The following is a 20565-nucleotide window of genomic DNA, read 5'->3' on the forward strand; positions in this document are numbered from 1 at the left end:
GTGCGACCCTTCTGACTCTAGGGTTTTGTGTGACTACACAGGTCACATGCCCATAAAGCCAGCGTTGTTAGACTTTTATGTAGCTGGAGAAAAGTTAACACAAGAGGATTTAACAGTTTTGCAGCAGAATTAAGTTCACAATAGAGTCACACTAAGTATGCAAGTACATTATATTCCTGATGAAAATAGCAGTGCTTTGCATTGTGGCACATTTTGTTTGTGAACCCCTAGGGTCATTTTTGTCTTCAGTAATTAACAAAGCTTTTTTTCCCCAGGATATTTATATCACATTTCAAGGACAAATTTGTTTGAATCCAGTGACATATGAAGAAAAACGTCTACATTTTTGTGGATGATTAGAACACATTCTTTAACCTGCAGTCTATTTAAAGTTAACCCTTACCAGTACCAAACTGTCATCCTATAGAACTAAGTGTTAAACCATGTTAAGACAGCATAATTCTCGATCAGGTTTCAAAGACTGAGGAATTTAAATCAGTTAGGCTTCTTGGATATTAAAGGGGAAGAACTGTGTATGTCATATTTTAGGCAACATATTGCTATAAATAAATCTTATACAGGAAAATCCCGTATATTTTAATTCTATTGTTTTAGTGATTCTAGATTTCGCAAGGATAATCTTTCTATTCCTTCACCTGTGATTCTGCCCTCTCTAGAAATAAGAATGGCAACTATGACAACCAACATCTGCTTGGATTTTATATTTTGCTAACATACAACTGAGGTTTATAAGAGCTTTGTAAAATAGTTATTATTATTATTAATACCGTTTTGCAGATGAGAAACTGAGCACTCAGAGAACTATTATTTTCCTGAAGTCACACAGTAAAGGTTTAGGCTAAAAGTATGAGGTTGATGTGCATGTCCGTGTGCAGGAGTTCTAAAAGAGCTCATTAGGTCCTTCCATGTTTTTCATCTTCAGCAGGCCGGCCACAGTCCCTAGAGCCTAGCAGTGCAACAGTGTGGCTGGTATAGTGTGGTCCCTTTTGTGGCAGCTCACCAGTGAGCTTCATTTTTTGACCCTGAGCACAAGACAGTCACCATCCTACATAAATCCTTCATTATTTTTAGCAAACTCCCTGCAAAGCCAGGAACTTGTACAATCATTTGAGAAAGCAGAGGATAAACTGATTTGTAAAATAGGTTTCATTGGCTTTTGTGCTTATTTTCTAAAATGCCAAGTGCTCATTTTAAGAGAATGGCTGATTACCTGCGAATGAAGCAAAGAATGAAAGCTAATAGCTAATTAGAAGGTACAATGATGGAGAGGAAAGCAAAGATGTTAAAAGAGTGAAAGTCATCAAATTCCCACTCCTTCACACTTAATTCATGACCCAGAGCTGAAATGAGGAAAGCTCCTTAGGCTCCATCTCCCAAGTCTGACTTGGATTGTGCCTGTACTACACTATCCCTTGAACACAAAGCACCTCTACTCAACTGCTCTAAACCCATACCAAGGTAACTTCTTATTCCTTAGCTAGAACTGCTCTAGTAAACTCTTAGAAGTGCCTAAGGAATGAAGAGTGAGTACTGCTTTTGTCACTGTATGTCCAACACAAAGCACAGTCAGTATCACAGAATACATCCTCACTAATGTCCCCAAACACTGACTTTATCCTTGGTGGCAGCAATGGTAGTAGGTAAATCTAGCTTCAGCAAGCAGAGGCAGGAGGTGGAAGACTGCATTAGTTTGACTTCAGTGCTGGAGAGGGCTGGAGAGAGGCACTTCTGTTTATTAGATTGGACCCTTGGTCTTCTGAAGGTCTGGTGGTTTTATGTAGGTCCAAGTGAGTGTGAACATGTGTGTGATACATGCATGTGCACACACAAGCTTGTCCATGTTGGTACTCTAGAGAACTAGTTTGATTTGGCCTTTTTTTGTTCTTTCCAGAAACCAAATTGTGTTCTTAGGCATTCGGAAACCTTCTTGTCCCTCAGATCTTGGGTTTTATTATAAGTCCTAAGACAAACTCTGAATCCTGTATATTCGTACCAGTCTAAATTTTTACCTTTGGGACACTCCTTGACATATTAAGTATACAAAGGTGGCCAGTATGAACTAAGAGTGGCCCAACTTCACAACATGGGGCACTTCAGAAAACTTGGAAACCACCAAAATTGCTCCTGTGTTGAGGTACTTTTCTAGTTCATATTATTCGTTTAAATTCCAAAATACTTAATGCTCCCCAATTATTAAACTCCAGTCCCTAGAATATATACCTATTGAAGGCTGATGGGTTGACTGGCTTTTGGGGAGACTACCTGGGACATTGTGAAATCAGAAAAATCCCTATTTCTTATTAAATTTTCTCCTAAAACTGCATATGATAATTTTTTAAGTTTTTTAATTATGATATAGTTAACATCGTGTTATATTAGCTTTAGATGTAAAATATAGCAATTCAACAATTCTAAACATTACCCAGTGCTCATCATGATAAGTGTACTCGTGATAATTTGCCAGTAGTTGGTTAAGTCGCTTCAACGGACAATGGTACTTAAGGTGCTTTAAAGTATGTTTTCCAGAATTGCATTTTGAGCAACAGTTGCAAGAGTTTCTTATTCCTTTGAATTTTGGTTTGGTTCTCATTTTGTTAGTTACTGTGGCATGACTCACGTCTCATTAGTGTCTGATTGCACTACAAGAAAATGCATCAGTTGCAGAGAGCATTTTACCAAATCCCAGGACTTGGTCATCATCTAATGATATAGATAATTAAGGGACTCTGGAAATAAAAGCCAGTGCGGAACCATTTTAGTTCTCACTCTTAAGGGTATATCACTAAAAATAGTGATCATTTTTCTGGCCATCTGACCTGCTGCTGTGTGAAGAAATCTTGAAATCATTTCTCAGCTTTATTTTTCCCTCTTCACTTGATAGGCCACAAAAAAACCACAAAAGCAGGGACGAGCAGGCTTTTATGATAATGTCGTCATCAGCTCCCAGCTTCAAACGCTTCTGCGGCTTTTGAGTTGTCATTTATAACTTGGAACTGAATCGACCCATAATTCCCTTGATACACTTAGAGAAATTGATAACAGACTCTGCACTTCTTTTATGGCTCGGAGGAGGCAACTCCAATCACATCACTATTGGCAGGCAATATTATTTTTTGACATGGTTGTAAAAGTATAAAGGAGCTTATGGCATTTGTTTAGATGAGGAATGGGCTCTCAAGCTGTGCTGGGGTTTACAGGACCAGATTAGTGAGAAGCAAAGGGAATATGATGTTTGCAAACAGGATATGATTTTATATATAAGTTTGGGTTTCATGCTCTGTTCCCTGGGGAAAGCCCTGCAGACAGCAGAGAATTCCACTTTTATCCTACAACAGAAAAGCTCCTGGTGCCAAAAGGCAGAAAAATAAACGTAGTCAATGGGCAGTGTCAGACCCTTAATTGGAGGAGGAGGAGCTGTGGAAGAGGCAGAACAATTCCCTAGGAGGAATGAGGAATTGCTGAGCATGGGCAGAATCTGGGCCCGCCTAACTGGTCAAAGATGTGCCGAAAATGAGGCTCTGTGAGGTTTAATCAAGGCACCTTCTCCAGCAGCAACTCAGTCAATCTGTGAACACGAAGCTGGCTTTTTATTACAAACTTTTACTCTGCCCATATTCTATTTGATTACTCCTAAATCTGACACACTGTGAAGGTTAGAGATGTCATTTTTGTGATTTGGAAAGGGGGAGTTGGGGAGAAGGATTAGGTGGTTATGGGGAGGTAATTTAAGGCTCATTTCAGTTGCCCTGAGGTTTTCAGCAGACATTTCAGTTATGTACTAACTATACTCACCGTACAGGAGGCAAATTTGGATGAAATGTCTCAAGTTTTCTTTTCTGTCAGATTTAAAATGTAAGTCTCTCCTCTGATACATAAAATTCACATATATATAAATATTATATATACATACATTCAGAAGAAAATTCTCTGCTGTTTTCTACTGCATTTGTATCTTTGTATTGTTTTACCCATTACATTACATTGGGTCTTCACCAATAACAGTAAAAAAAAAAAAAAAAAAAAAATTTCTAGTGGCAAGTCTTTTAAGGGACCTCTCTGACTTTCTCTTTTGTATTATAATATCAGGAAATAATTTAGTTTATGACCAAATATATGGGCATATAGTTAAATTCAGTGTAACAGAAATATTTGATTAATACATTTTTCTTCTGCTATTTAGAGTGGTCTTCTTCGAAGCACAATCAGTAATTTAGAAGGCATAACATATGCCATCATATGAAGAGTGAAGGCCAGGAAAAGAAGACTTTTTGCCAGTGATTAGATAAGGTGTAGGAATACAAAGACTAATGAAACCACTTTTCTCAGTTGCTCATAGCCTATGCATTGTGCTGATTTGGACAGATGTGCTGTGGGAACACAGAGAAGGGAGCTTCCAGAACAGAAAAGAAAGAAGAGCGTTGTGGGAACAATTTAAGTAGTCATAAGCTAAATAAATTTTCAAGAATTATTAGGAATGCACATATTTGTATGAGTTTTTGGGAGGGGCTTGGGGGGCATATCTAGGCCTATTAATTGTTTAGGACATAATAACACACCATATTTTTAACAATCGCACTAAGCTATTGCTGATTAGTAAGGAATTTTTTTCCCTAAAGCGATAACAACAATAAAACCTAATGTTTATGCCAAAATTTGTATGTTCCAAAGTTTTGATATTGAGTCAGGAACCCCTTCGTTTTATCGTTAACTATATGCATTATGTGCTATTCCCTCCCAGTTATCCTAAACAGGCACGGTGCCTGTTGTTACATCTGCAGAAAGAGGTGGGGGTGGCATCTGTTTCTTACTTGCAGTAATCAGGATAATGTCGATTTCCTTTGTATTAGTACTCAGCTCAAACCTGACTTGCAATCAGTGCTTCATTTCCTCCACTGCTGCTATCAGAGATGCATCACAGCCCTCTTCCCTCCAGCACAGTGAGGATCCACTAAGATTTGGGATCTGTCTTTTCCCATCTCCCCTTCTTCTATTTGGATTTTCATTAGTTTTAAACTGGATGCAAATGATACTAGCAGGAACACCGCATATAGCGCCTGGAAAAAGTAAAACTGATAAGTTGCCCTAATGAAATTGTTTCAGAATTTTGGTTCAAGTTGTAGAGTCCACAAAAAGATCATGTTGTCCCAGATGTGGAAAATACAGTACAAAATATTATGCAAGCTAGGAAATTCCTTCTGAATAACAAAGGAATTTTCCAATATTGCATAGATTTTGCTTATTGTATGTACTCAATAATAGTTGCAGGGAAGTAGATGATATTCCCCACAGAGATAAACATATATACATAGCTATGTTTACTACAAAATGTAAAATTGTATATAACCTTTAAGTGTCCAATGTTCATTGCAGAAAAGAGGACAATTAGAAATGAAAACCTTAACTTCCTTCTTAATTCACTTAGCTGTAGAATCTCATTTGTGATTAACTTTTTTCTGTTGCTTTGACTTCATGGCTAAGCACAACAGGATGCATTTTGAAATTCTATTTTAGGGGCGCCTGGGTGGCACAGCGGTTAAGCGTCTGCCTTCGGCTCAGGGCGTGATCCCGGCGTTGTGGGATCGAGCCCCACATCAGGCTCCTCCGCTAGGAGCCTGCTTCTTCCTCTCCCACTCCCCCTGCTTGTGTTCCCTCTCTCTCTGGCTGCTTCTATCTTTGTCAAATAAATAACTAAAATCTTTAAAAAAAAAAAAAAAAGAAATTCTATTTTAATTTTCTTATTTAAAGTACACATGAATATAAGACAGCTATTAAAATTTTTCTGTTGTCAACATGAGATATCTTTAAAATGCCATTGTCAAAGCTTTACACATGTGTTTTTTACCTTCTTGGGACCACGACACCTATAAAAAACTATATGAGCAACACTGTCAACCAAAGGAATGTCAATAGCAGAGAAGAAGAAAATATATCCATTTCTGAAATTTCTTGTTCTATTATTTTTCTCTGGTCTATGATTCAATTACTCTAGAGAAATTGAAACTTAGACTCTCCCGTTGCTAAAGGTAAATGGATTTGATGAACATTAAGCTTTGAATTCAAGAAATTTATAGTTCTATGAAACAAAAACTCTGAGAAATTAAAAAGTACTCAAATAAATTTGAATATACAATCATCTACTGGTTGCCACTTCTGTCAAGAAAACATAAGGCCTGAGTGTAGAAGTGTAGATGAACATTTAGAGTTGTAAAGGAAATGGAACTACTTAGATAAAAGGGATCTTCGGTCAGCTTCTATGTTGTGCAGCTTGAATGCAGCTAAATCCTGGCCCATCTCACGTTTTCATTTTGATGTGAAAAAACTGCATTAATATTTTCATTTGTTGTCTTTCTAGCCTGGATAGATCCTGATCCAGATATTCATCCCTATAACAAACTAATATCCAATACAGAATATTAACACAACATTATTGGGTTTGTCTTTGTTAAGTATTTTGACAGAGAAAGTTTAGTAAAGCATAATTTCTAAATTTTCATATTGTATCATTTTCTTTCAAAATCCAAAACTAAAATAGATTAGTTTACTGAATGCTTGAGCCATAACAAGCAGTTCATGGCAGAGTCCCTCGGACTTAATCATTCCAAACTCCTGGGTGGAAGCTATAGCTCCTGATTCCTAGGCAAGCAGCATCATTATTACTGTACAAGGTCTTACTTTAAGATCTAAAATAATGAGTAAAATTAAGGACTTGAAAGACTAAGCAATGGCTTAGCCTCAAAGTGTACATTGAATCATATTTTTAATGAAGACTATTAAAAGACTACTATATTTGAGAATGACACACATCCAAAATCATTTGGTTAATTTATTTTGTTACCATATTCTAAATAACATGGTGTATATGGTCTCTAATATTTTCTGTAGACACATGTAGATAGCCTTTAAAATGATCCTGTACCATTTCGAAGTGTTTCTATTCAAAGAAATAAAAAACAAGGCCTGAATGTAGTGAAATTCTTTGCTGCCAAAGAGATTACTTTTTTCCCGCCTTAACCTGCTGCTTCTCCTTTAGACATTGCAACATTATTCATTCAATTATTAAATAAAGAGGTAATGAGAGACTCCTCTGTGCTAAGTATGGAGCAACTCTAGCTGCATATTCTTCTTTTAATTTTTTTGTTTTCATTTCTCACTCATATCCCTTATTATGCTTACCACTTTACTCTGTGTTAATCTTCCTCCCTTTATATTCATCAACTTTAGTGAGAAAGACCTGGGAGTCCTGGTGATATGGACTGAAGGCAAAATACCTGGTCTTTTCATTGAACGAGATCCAAAATCATTTTTCTATGAAATATTTGTACAGGACAGCCTTCCTTTCTCAGCTTTCTTTGACAGAGGCATCATCATTTTGAGAGCTAGTGAGTGCACTATCCAGTGTCAGCTAACTACGCTATTAAAAGCAAGTATGAAAGAAGTCAGATACCCAATACTAATTGGCTTTAGACTTAATATATTTACAGCTTCTGGAGGCTACCTCAACTTGGGGCAGAGTTCATTCACTCATTTATTCACTTGTTTACATAATAAATTATGTATTGATTGCTTATTAGAAGCTAGGAGCTGTAAGTAGAGCAATGAGTAAAACAGAATAAAAATTCTATCCTGGTAGAACTTATATTCTTGTGGGGAAGACGGATAAACAAATATGCATTAGTTCAAATATGTGTGTGTAATGATGAATATTATGCAGAAAAGAAAGCAAGGAAGATAGTATGGAATCTGGGGACAGAAATAGTGGTTAACGGGAAGTGTTACCTTTTGGAGGTTAGCATTAATGTGAGGGATGACCTGGGAATCCTGGCTTCTTGTGGTGACTTACTTAAGGAGGGGTAATAGGGGGCACCCAAGTAGGCTTGTTAAGACTGCACAGAGTTCTGGGTCCCTTCTTCAATCCCGCCTATGAAGATGTGACGATCTTGGGGGGTAGGGTCATTCTATCCAGAACATACCGAATTCCTGGCCTCCTTTTTGACTCCTGGATTGAGATGTGGTGGATTTACAGTCACACCTTGAGATCCTGAAATCTCCCTTAAGATCTGACCTTGGAGGTATGGAGGAGCTTGAAAGTGGAGGCACAATTATCCAAGCTGTGGCTGTGAGACATCTGGGTAGCTCCAGATCTTAGCAGCCTTATGTGCTTTGAGGTTCCCAGTCCCTGGGAACATTATTTGGACATAGTTTCCTATATAAATTGTGCTGCTGCAAATTAGATACAATACTCTTAACACCTGCCCATTTTCAAGCATATTGCAGATGCCCTGAAATTTGCATTATATTTCCCAGTGGTTTTTCACGTACATTTTAGTTGCTTCTTTAGTAGACACTATTATATTGTGTCCTCAGTTGTCTCTAGCTGGTCTCTGCTGATTTATATCTGAGCTGCTAGATTCAGGGTAACTGATTAATTGATTTGGATTAGTGCATGAAGCAGAGTATGATGACCAATTGTATGTTGCGTGTATATAGGACAAGGAGCACAAACTTTGGAGTCTAAAATCCAGAGCTATGTTTTTCTGTTAATTTTCTGTTTGTGATACTCAGTATCTTAAATATTAAATGGGATGAATCAACAAAAACTTTCAGCTAAGTAATATAGAGCTGCACTTTTTTTTTTTTAAAGATTTTATTTATTTATTTGACAGAGAGAGAGACAGCGAGAGAGGGAACACAAGCAGGGGGAGTGGGAGAGGAAGAAGCAGGCTCCCAGCGGAAGAGCCCGACGTGGGGCTCGATCCCAGAACTCCGCGATCACCCCCTGAGCCGAAGGCAGACGCTTAACAACTGAGCTACCCAGGCGCCCCAGGGCTGTACTCAAAACATCTAAGTAAAATTATAATCCTTAACTTTGCCCCAAAAGGTCGATTTAATGAGGGGATGATCTATTAGGTGAGATGTTCTGGCCTCAGCAGGGCCAGAGAACCCTATAAAACATACCTGTTGGTTCTCATAGAACTGGACTAATTCAGTCTCACATCAGAGAGTAGCTGTTCTTTACATGCAGCTTCCAATGATAACCTACCTCACGTCTTTTAATCCTCACAGCATTCCCAGAAGTCTTGTTACTAAAGGTGTAACTGAGGCTTCCTATTTTGCAGAAAAGGAAACTGAGGCTTGGAGAGGGGAGTAACTTGTTCCAGTCACACAATTAGTAGGTGGTGAAGTAGGGATGTCTTGATTCCCTAGCCCTTAACCGTAGTACTATGCACGCACAACTCACCACAATGTCAATCTCATATGATATCAACATCCATTTCACAAATGAGAATAATCCTAACCATAAGAAAGCACAGTTGTTTCTTTTGTCAAGAGCATTCTCTTTGTTGTAATTCCTATGAAGTATTAAATCCATGCACTCAGACATCATTAATTTGGGGTAAAAAATTCTGAACCTCTGCACAGCATTTTAATTCGAACTAGAACAGTGAAAAACCTCTGCCCTTGAACTAAACTACTGTGGGAAGAGTTAGAGAGAATCTCATTTCACACACCTACTGGGTCAGAGTTAATTTCATTAAGCAGTCTTGATAGGAACAGGGCTCTAGCATGCAGTATCTAGTGATTACAAGGATTAGCATATTATGAAATATCCTTTCCACAGTACGTTCATCAGATTAAATGAAGTAGTAGGAAAAATGCTGAGATGGTATTACTTGACTGTGTCTCTAACTCAATCTTGGTAGGACTGACCATCAGATTACTGTGAATAAGCAGCAATAAGGACGCTTAGATTCCTTGATTGACCACATAACCCGCAAGAATTCATATATTATTGGCAAATCCTGGAGTCCACTAGTATCTTAAGAATCCTTAGAGTCTCAAGATGTAGCACTTAGCCACAACAAATATGTTCCTGTGTTTATTCTTATCACTGGCACATGAATAGCAAAGGGATATTTTTCTGAAGATGAAGAGTGACTTAGAAATTGTACATGCAAGGTCAGTAGGGCTGCTAGAAAGCAGTTGATCATACTGGAAGGGTATTTGTGGTAGAGCATTAATGTACATGGCATGCCCCTTGTCTCTTCCAGCTGCTGCATTAATAGTTCACGCCTTCTGTCCATATGGAATATTGGTCACAGTACTCATTCATCATATCCATGGTTTTACTTGGAATCTGAAGGTCTTCCCTATAGCCACTGTATTTCTTTTTCATCTCACCATGACTAAAGAAGCTAAGGTGTGGGCATTATAACCTACAAGTGATCCCAAGGGAATGGGCTGTCATTCATGCGTTCCTCCCAGTGTTGAACAAAAGAGAGCGAGCATGTGGGTTCACCCACCCATTGTCATCATAAATCCATCCCAGCTCCATTTCAAAAGTCTCAAGATTTCAGCAGAACATCTAACATGAAATGAATATATACATTCAAAGAGCTGGCATGTTGTATCACATGGGAGAAGGGAGAACACCCATTGTTAAAGGCTGCAGAGCCAACCAAAGAATACAATAAAGAATACCATGGGTCCTCAGCCCAGAAATTTGACTCTCAACATTATTCTATGGGAGGAAAAAATGAGTCACCCAGAGTTATAGAGGGCTCTCAAGAATTTTTGAAGTTTGCTACCTAAATAGTGGCACAACTCACCCTGAGTGAGTTGCACGCATGAGTGGAGGGAGAGGGGTAGAAGGAGAGGGAAAGAGAGAATCTTAAGCAGGGTCCACTCTGAGCGTAGAGCCTGATATGGGGCTCGACCTCACAACCCTGAGATCATGATCTGAGCCAAAATCAAGAATTGGATGCTTAACCAGCTGAGCTACCCAGATGTCCCTCTTCATTTTTAAAATGGGGACAGTTGAGTCTCTCCCGTTGCATTATTGTGAGGATCAAATGTGATGATGCAGTGGCAACTGTGTGTAGAGAATGGACACTACTCCACTCTGATGAGTGGGCCTAATTAAGATGAGAGGTCCTAATTGTTTTGCAGAGAATAAATAAGCTGCTACCTCAAGGGCGTGATCTAAAAGATTCTTCAAAACCCTGAAACCTTCAGGCCTCATCTCACAATATACTACCCAACTAGTGTTCTCCCATTAGAATCATGGCACTTTAGGGTGACTGGTAAGGTGAGAGTGGGGATTATTTTTAGAAGCCTTTGTGGTGAGGCACATGGGCAGAAAAACTTGATTTAGACATTGGAACATTTGGATTCAAATCTCCCTGTTGTCACTGCTTCAAAAGTGTTTCTCTAACTCTAAAATATATATTCTAATTCAGTAGAACTGGTTGAGGCCTAAGATTCTACATCTTTTACAAACACCCATACATATGATGTCAGTGTTGCTGATCCATGGACCACACTTTGAGTGACAAGATCCTGGGTGACTATGAATGGGCAAATCATTTAATTTTTCTGGGCCTCCATTTATTTACCTCTAAAGTAGAGGTGATTTATGAAAAATGGTTTATCATCCCCTTTGGGGATCAAATATGGCATAACTATGTGGTAATACGTTATCCAAATTTAATTTTTCTGGAAAAATCAGATACTAGGCTCCAGTTAGCTTGAGATTGAAGATCTGGTTGATTAATATTTATAGGGATAGGGGTGCATGGATGGCTCAGTTGGTTGATTCTTGATTTTGGCTCAGGTCATGATCTCAGGGTTATTGAATCAGGCTCTGTGTTCAGCAGGGAGTCTGCTTGAGATCCTCTCCCTCTGCCTTTCCCTCCCCCACACTTTCTCTCTTTATCCCTCCGTCTCTCTCTCTCTCTCTCAGTAAGACTTGCAGGGATAGCTTCTCTCCTTTGGGCAAATAGTTACAAGACATGGAAGTTTCTATGAGGAACAAGGGTGAACTATGACAACAGAGATCTGGGGCACTAGGGGCACCCCAGATGTTGCTTGTTGACAAGCCAAAGAGAGGAGGCACCTATTGCTAGCAAATGAAAGCTATGAATCTAGGTGTGGTGCTAACTGAAGAATAGAGAAGTGTTCTTCACTAAATTAGTGATGTAATGCAGGACTTCAGTGGGGAGGGGATTTTCACATTTTAGATTTTTTAGCCACAGTCAAACCCTGTCGAGAAAGATATTAAATAGAATTAACCTCTTTTCATTCATTAATTGATTCTCCCGACATTTATTAAAGATCTATTATGTATCAGACCCTGAAGATACCCATAGCCCTGCTCTCATGGCACTTAACACTAGCTCTCATCATATATCATTAAGAAAAGATCTATAGAACACACAATATAGAAAATCTTTTTTTAAGTTCATATCTGTATGTGTCTTCTCAACCTGCCATAAGAAGGTATCACTGACTGGGTAACTTAAACAACAAATTGTTGTTTACTAGCAGCTATATAAATATAAAGTATTCCTAAACAATAGCTCAAGTACCCCCATGAAGTCAAAATTGATAGATTTCCAAGCTTCACAGTCATCCTGCATTTGGAATATCATATAACTAGCCTATACTGCAAAGAAATCCAGAGAGAACAGAAAAGAAAAAAACACATACAAAACAAATAAAACAAAAACATCTATGTAAAAAACCTGATTAACTTTTTAAATAATCATTCCCCTTTCTTCTTGAGATGCTAATGCCCAGGGTAGAAAAATATGTGCCTTTATCCTATCCCTGACAGCAATGAAGATTTGGTCAACTCTATGTTTTTTTAAAAATATATATTTTTTTATAGTTCTAGAGATTAGAAGTTCAAAATCAAGTTGTAGGCAGGATTGGTTTCTCCTTAGGCCTCTCTCCTTGGTTTGCAAATGGCTAGTTTTTCAGTGTCCTCACATGACTTTTTCTCTGTGTGTGCACATCACTGGTGTCTCTTCCTCTACTTACAAGGATACCAGTCACACTACCTCTTTAAAGGCGCTATGTATAAATTTGGTCACTTTGGAGTTAGGTCTTTATCATTTGAATTTGGGGGAGCACAGTTCCATCCATAACAATATCCATATGTACGGTTGAGTTTGAAATCCCAGTTCTGTGCCTTATCAACTGTAACTGTTCGACTAAAAATACCTTTATTAGGCTATCATGGGAAATAAATTAGGTAATGTTGCTAAAATTTTTAACACAGTGTCCAGCACTTCCTTGGTGCTCCAGTTTGTCCCCTACATCTTTCTTTAGATACTGACCAGAGATACTTCCTTTATGCTTTCTTTGGGTACTAAATTTGACTTTATTATCTCTTCCACTCAATCTACTAACAAACCTGGCTTTTCTCTCTCTTAATCTTTCCTACTCCCACCTCCACTTTTACTCTTCCTGGAAAGAAAATATGTACTGGAATCTTCAGCTCTAGACCCTAAGAGTAGAGGCTTGAGGATAGAAAAATATTGAACTTCTCAAATACCTCTTAAGTGGAAAAAGGTAATTATTCTATTTCCTAAATCAAACAAATAAGAAATTTGGCTTGCAGATGCCATTATGCATACTGTATAGATCTTAAAACAGAATAAGCCATGTAGAAAAATTAAAACTAAAGTTTCTCAGAAATTAAATCAAGCTGAAATGATTTTAGTGATTTAAAAATATTAGATAATTTCTAAGTTACCAAATCAGGATACTGTCTGCAGAAATAGCTGATCCATAATGGATGATTAATTTAAATGATATACTTTACCAGTTGTAATGCAAAAGTTAAAAAGATGCTAAATTTCTTAGATAGTTTTAAAAAAATGTGCCTAAAATGGCACAGAATCAGTACTGTGATGAAAACCTATTTCTTTGTTGAGTCTGGTGTCTCTCAGGAGGTTCCTATGGGCATCTGATCATTATTTAAGCTTAAACTCAATTATTCAGAAATGCCCTGTGGCCCAAGCAGCAGCATAGCATTGCAGCAGCTGCTTACTCAACTGCTTAGTATTGGCTGAGGAGTTTTAGTTCCCAACTTTCAGGGTAAAATATCGAAGGCATCCATGGAAGAATCATGTACCACATTAACCATGCACAGTGCATATGTTCTGTTAATGGGCAAACTAGTATTATATTTAACTCTGGGAATATTTCCGAAAAGAATCAACAAGCTGTATTTAGATTATACAAAGGAGACTGTGCCTAAATTCCTTTTCTTCTAAGTCATTCTCTTTCCCTTTAAATACTTTCACATCCACTTTCAGTACAGGTAGCTTAATTTCTATCATGTGCGGCTTTTCAGAGCATTAGCTTTGTTTCGGGTGCCAATGATTGAGCTATGCTGGATGTGCTTGGAAAAAGCCAGCATTCATTCAGGAAACTCCAGTTGAACTAGATCCATATGCAGCTAAAAAAAAAAATGTAGCTTTCTGATTATAAGTAGTTTCTGGCTTCAAGCATTATCACAGATGATTTTTGCTTTTGATGTCCTACAGAATAGCAACTAATGCTGGAACCAAAACTCTGCGATTTTTTTTCTTAGTGAACATTTACTGAGAGCTTACTGCTTTCACTATTGTGTTGCACTATATTAAGCACTTTGCATGCATTGACTAATTTAATGCTATTAATAATCCTATGACAAAGGTAGTATAAGCCTGTGAAGAAGGTAGTATCATCTCCAATTTTACTTAGAGCTCATCTCTATTTTTATTTAAGCATGGTTAATAAACTTGTCCAGGTTTGAACAATTTGTAAGTGGCAGTTTTTAAGGTCTCACTCTAAATCTAAAGTCAGCCAAATAGATCAGGTGATATTGCGCTAAACATTGATGAAATCATTGCCAAAGCTACCACCCAAAAGAATGGAAAAAGGTGGAGGAGTCCAAAGATTGGCTCCTTGGAATGTCTGTTAAAAAAGCTTATCAGAGGGGCGCCTGGGTGGTTCAGTCGTTAAGTGTCTGCCTTCGGCTCAGGGTTTGATCCCAGAGTCCTGGGATCGAGCCCTGCATCGGGCTCCTCTGCTGGGTGCCTGCTTCTTTCTCTGCCACTGGCCTTGCTTGTGTTCCCTCTCTCGCTGGCTATCTGTCTCTATGGCAAATAAGTTTTTTTTTTTAAAGATTATTTATTTATCAGAAAACCTGACAATTTCTCCAAATTCTGGGGTTATGAAGGTCTCTAGGTACAAACTATTGGTAGAATTATTAGACAAATTATTGGTAGTCATTCTCTCTTGGTGTATGACTTATCTTGTGCAGGCTAATTTATTAGTAAAACTCCTAAAGCGGGGTGCCTGGGTGACTCAGTTGGCTAAACATCTGACTCTTGGTTTCAGCTCAGGTCATGATCTCAGGGTGGAGAGATTGAGCTCTTTGTCGGGTTTGCATTCAGCAGGGCGTCTGCTTGAGATTCTTCTCTTCCTCTACCTCTGCGTCTCTCCCATCTCCTGTGTGTGTGCACACTCTCTCAAGTAAGTAAGTAAAATCTAAAAAAAAAAAAAAAAAAAAAAAAAAAAAAAAAAAGCAGTAATGAAAAGAAAAAAACCTAACACACATTTCTTTTTTTAAAAAGATTTATTTTAGAGAGAGAGAGCATGCATGCATGCGGACATGCACAAGTTGGGGGAGAGTCAAAGGGAGAGGGAGAGAGAAAATCTCCAGTAGATTCTCTGCTAACTGAGCCCAATCTGGGACTCAATTCCATGACCATGAGATCTTGACTTGAGCTGATATCAAGTGTCAATTGCTCAACCAACTGAGCCACCCAGGCACCCCACCTCACACACATTTCTAATTTTACCTCTAGTTTCACCTTTTCTTTCTACCTCTCTTACCCAAATAGAGTTCTGTCTGTGTACAATTTGGAAGGAAAGTCCATTCTCTATGAAATCAATGTTCCCCAAATTATTATGTGGTAAAGGACAAGATTTTGCTTGCTTACTTTTTATTTCCTGTCATAGAGCAATGCTTTTGTGAAATGCAATAAAAAAGAATTACTAAAAATGGGATACAAAAAAACATACAAAATAAAAACTTGTTCTTACTGGCTTGAACAGATATAAAATTATTCTAAAACAGCTGCTACAGAAGTTGCTAAATGCTTGCTTTTGTTTATCTTGTTGTAGAATGGGACCACTGTGGTTCCATAGGCCACACTTTGAGTAGCAGTATTCTACAGCAGTGGTTTTTGCTATGGTTGAATTTAAATCGACTATCTTGTTATTTGTTTTATATTTGTTACATATGTTTTTCACTTGTTTGTTTTGTTTTTCTTTTTCTGCTTTCCTTTGGATTGAATATTTTAAAAATTATATCTTTTATTACCACTATTAACTTATTAGTTTTTTATCTATATTTTTAGTAGTTTTTCTAACATTTATAACTATTAATACATATCAAAGTCTACCTTCAGGTAATATTACACTACTTCATGTATAATATGCAAACCCTATAGCAGTTTATTTGTGTCCTCTTCTTCCATTCTACATACTCTGTTGTGATACATCTGATTTTTATGTGGGCCATTAACCCCTCAATAAAATTTTTTATTATTTTTGCTTTAGATAGTCAATGTTTTAAAGGAATAAAATAAGAAAAAAGGTGTCTTTTATATGAATGCCTTCATTATTATCATTTTTAGCACTCTTCATTTCTTCAGTGATTTTCTTTACCATTTTTTGTAAATCAGGTCTGATGGAATCTGATGGAAGTATAATACTTCAGCAGTTATTTTTCTGAAAAATCTTTATTTTACCTTTTAAAGATATTTTTGAAGATATTTTTGTTAGTATGGAATTCTGATTGACATTTTTTTTGCCTTTGAAAACTTTGAAGATGTCACTCCATTGTCTTCTAGCTTAAATAGTTTCTCCTAAGAAATCTGCCAAAATTCCTGTCTTAGGTCAAGATTTTATGTGATCTGTCTTCTCTGGCTGCCATCAAGACTTTTTTTTTTTCTTTTTAGTTTTAGCAGTTTGACTGTGATGTGCTAGGTGTGGTTTTGTCTCTTTGTGTAATTGAATTGATGGCATTTTTTTCCTAGTTATGATCTGAATCTTTTGAATCTGTGGTTTCACTATTTTTAAGGTTCTTTTTTTCATCTTTCCTCTTTACAAGAATCCATTTACCTCTGTATTAGACAACTCAGGTTACTTGCCTGCCTTGTGACCTTAGCTTCAACCCTCTGCCCTACGGTTAACTAATTAATTATTTATTTAGCATTTTTTTATTAGGGTAGATTTGTCAGAAATATGAGCCTACATTTTTTTTAATGTTTTATTTATTTATTTGACAGAGAGAGAGACAGCCAGCGAGAGAGAGAGAACACAAGCAGGGGGAGTGGGAGAGGAAGAAGCAGGCTCCCAGCAGAGCAGGGAGCCCAGTGCAGGGCTTTATCCCAGGACCCTGGGATCACACTCTGGGCCGAAGGCAGACGCTTAACAACTGAGCCACCCACACTCCCCTCAGCCTGCATTTTTAAATGCCTATAGGTATTACTGCAATTAATAAGCTTCAGATAATTTAAAGACATTGCTGAATTAATTATATATTTCACCAGTATGTATTTTCTCAAGTAACTAATTTTAATGGTGCAATGAAACTTTTTGTAGTGCTGTGAATATTTGTAGTATTTACTTGAAATATTAACCTGAGCATCACTTCTCTAGTCTTATCCTCAGGCAAAGCTAGAATCCTTTATANGAATTTTCAAACTTTGTGTAGAAGTAAGTCACTCTGGACAGCAAAAGTTATGTACTGATAGCCCAGGAGCCATATTTAGCACATAGATAAGTTTATTTTAGACTGGCTAGGGATTTTTTAAAAATTAAATTCTTTTCAATATTTTAAGTTTGGAAAATTACACCAAGGGCCCCAGCTCTCATGTACCTTCCATTGTATTACAGCTACTTTACCAGTCTGACCTCTGGAGTCTTTTGAACATGTGGCTACTACTTGAGCCCGAATTTGTACCACTTCTGTATGTAAGCCTCTCTAAGCTATTTTTTTTGTACTTTTTCCTATTCATATTTGGATTCTATTTGTCTATATAAAGGGTCACTTATACCCCTTAACACCAAGGAAATTCTTTATACTTGAGTTAATATTTAAATTATAGCTGCTGCAGATCTGAGCCAAGTATTTAGGGAGAAGCTTGCTGTTGTTACTGCTGTTTTTAAAGATTTTTTTTTTTTTTTTTTTTTTTGGNAGAGACAGCCAGCGAGAGAGGGAACACAGCAGGGGAGTGGGAGAGGAAGAAGCAGGCTCCCAGTGGAGGAGCCCGATGTGGGACTCGATCCCGGAACGCCGGGATCACGCCCTGAGCCGAAGGCAGATGCTTAATGACTGCGCTACCCAGGCGCCCCTACTGCTGTTTTTAAAACCAGAAATTACATTGGCAGTGTATCTTATTCAGTGACAGAGCTATTGGAGAGTTAGCTCACTTAGCACTCTATTTTGTGCAATGTGTGTCACACATATATTTTGCTGTCCATTTTTGTGTGGTCATTCTCAAGGTAAACAATTTTTTAGAAAAGGAAAAAACTGAAAGCAATTAAGTGGTTACCAGAAGGATATGCACCTGCACAGAGGCTACTGAATAAGGGGAGGGAGTGGCACTCAGGAAGCATCTTGATTTCTTGCAAAATCCTGACCATGGATTTTGGTCATTTTAATTCATGCTCCTAATTCAGAGTGGAGTAAAAGAAACTGTGAAAGCAATGGTTTTGAAATATTGTACCCACCTCTCAGATACTCAGAATCTGTTTCAAAGGAAGTAAAAATTTTAAGTGTGGGTATATTCACAAATAGCACTTAGATATTTCCACTAAACAAAATGAATCATGGCCGCTCAAAGACAGCAGGCTGTCCATGTACTCCCAGACTTATATGTTTATGGGGACAAACCCAACATTCTCATCAACAAACATTTCTCAAGGACTTGACTTTTAATAGATAGAACTTGTCTGTTTCTTTTTTTTTTCTTTTTGGTATAGATGCCAATAATCTTATGATGGCCTTGATATTTTATTTTGCCACTGATATTATATAATTATTTCTTTTTTGAAATCATCAGAAGAAATTGCTGTCCCTTTCTTTGATGTATTAGGAAAAAATCAGTTGAGATTGAAGCAAAAGAATCGAAAGACCTGTGAAAGGTTTTTCCTCTCTCTGTCACTACTATTTGTGAAACCGAAGAAACTGAAAAGGACAAAACAACCCTTTAATATAAGTTTATATTAGTGTCGATTCCATTCAGGAGACAGAATTATTTGGATAAATTCAGGAAAAGAAAATTTTGATAAAAATCATTCTTTCGTCGTATTCCAAAGAAGAAACAAGAGAGAAAACACAACTTTAAAAAGTTAACAATGAAAATATAAAGCGATTTCCTCCCTATTCCCTTGCTCTCCTCTTCTCTGCATCTTCTCTGGGCTGTCTGTCTCTCTGCTCTTTTTGCTGCTTTCTTTCTTTCTTCTGTCTTTTCTTTCTTCCTTCCTCCCTCCCCCCATTTCTTTCTTTCTTTCTTTCTTTCTTTCTTTCTTTCTTTCTTTCTTTCTTTCTTTTTTCTTTCTTTCTTTCTTTCTTTCTTTCTTTCTTTTTCTTCTTTCTTTCTTTCTTTCTTTCTTTCTTTCTTTCTTTCTTTCTTTTTCTTTCTTTCTCTATATTTTCCTTTTATTCTTGCCATATTCCATAAAGGTTTTAAAGCAGCTTTCAAAACAAACATGAAGTGTATATGTGTGTGTGTGTGTGTATTCAAAGTAGGTGTCATCATGCAAAAGTGAAAATACAATGAGCTAGGACTGAGATTAGCATATAAAGTGTCTGTTGTATCCTTTGCTGTGTAGAAGCTTTTTATCTTGATGAAGCCCCAAAAGTTCATTTTTGCTTTTGTTTCCCTTGCCTTTGGGGACGTGTTTTGAAAAAAACTTGCTGTGGCAGATGTCGAAGAGGTTACTGCCTATGTTCTACTCTAGGATTTTGATGGATTCCTGTCTCACCCTGGGTCTTTCATCATTTAGAGTTAATCTTTGTGTATGGTGTAAGAGAATGGTTGAGTTTCATTCTTCTGTATATAGCTGTCCCATTTCCCCAGCACCATTTATTGAAGAGACTGTCTTGTTTCCATTAGGTATTTTTTCCTTCTTTGTCAAAGATTAGTTGACCATAGAGTTGAGGGTCCATATCTGGGTTCTCTATTCCGTTCCATTGATCTGTCTGTTTTTGTGCCAGTACCATGCTGTCTTGGTGATCACAGCTTTGTAGTATAGCTTGAAATCAGGCAACGTGATGCCCCCAGCTTTGTTTTCCTTTTTCAACATTTCCTTGGCAATTCAGGGTCTTTTATGGTTCCATACAAATTATAGGATTATTTGTTCCAGCCCTTTGAAAAATGCCATTTGTATTTTGATTGGGATGGCATTGAAAGTATAGATTGCTCTGGGTTGCGTAGACATTTTAACAATGTTTATTCTTCCAGTCCGTGAGCATGGAATGTTTTCCATCTTTTTGTGTCTTCTTCAATTTCTTTCATTAAGTGTTCTGTAGTTTCCAGAGTATAGATCCTATAGAGTATAGGTCCTTTACCTCTTTGGTTAGGTTTATTCCAAGGTATCTTGGGTTTTTGGTGCTATTGTAAATGGAATCGATTCCCTAATTTCTCTTTCTACAATTATATTGTTAGTATATAGAAAAGCAACTGATTTCTGTGC

At 37.4% G+C, this 20565-nt stretch overlaps 1 protein-coding gene across 32 annotated transcripts in view; it reads left to right on the top strand.

The window, feature by feature from the left end:
- Window positions 1–20565, top strand: part of HDAC9 (histone deacetylase 9) — a 974909-nt gene that overhangs the window by 650376 nt on the left and 303968 nt on the right. The window lies entirely within an intron of this gene.

The sequence above is a fragment of the Ailuropoda melanoleuca genome, chromosome 1 (assembly GCF_002007445.2).
Source record: "Ailuropoda melanoleuca isolate Jingjing chromosome 1, ASM200744v2, whole genome shotgun sequence".
Lineage (NCBI taxonomy): Eukaryota > Metazoa > Chordata > Mammalia > Carnivora > Ursidae > Ailuropoda > Ailuropoda melanoleuca.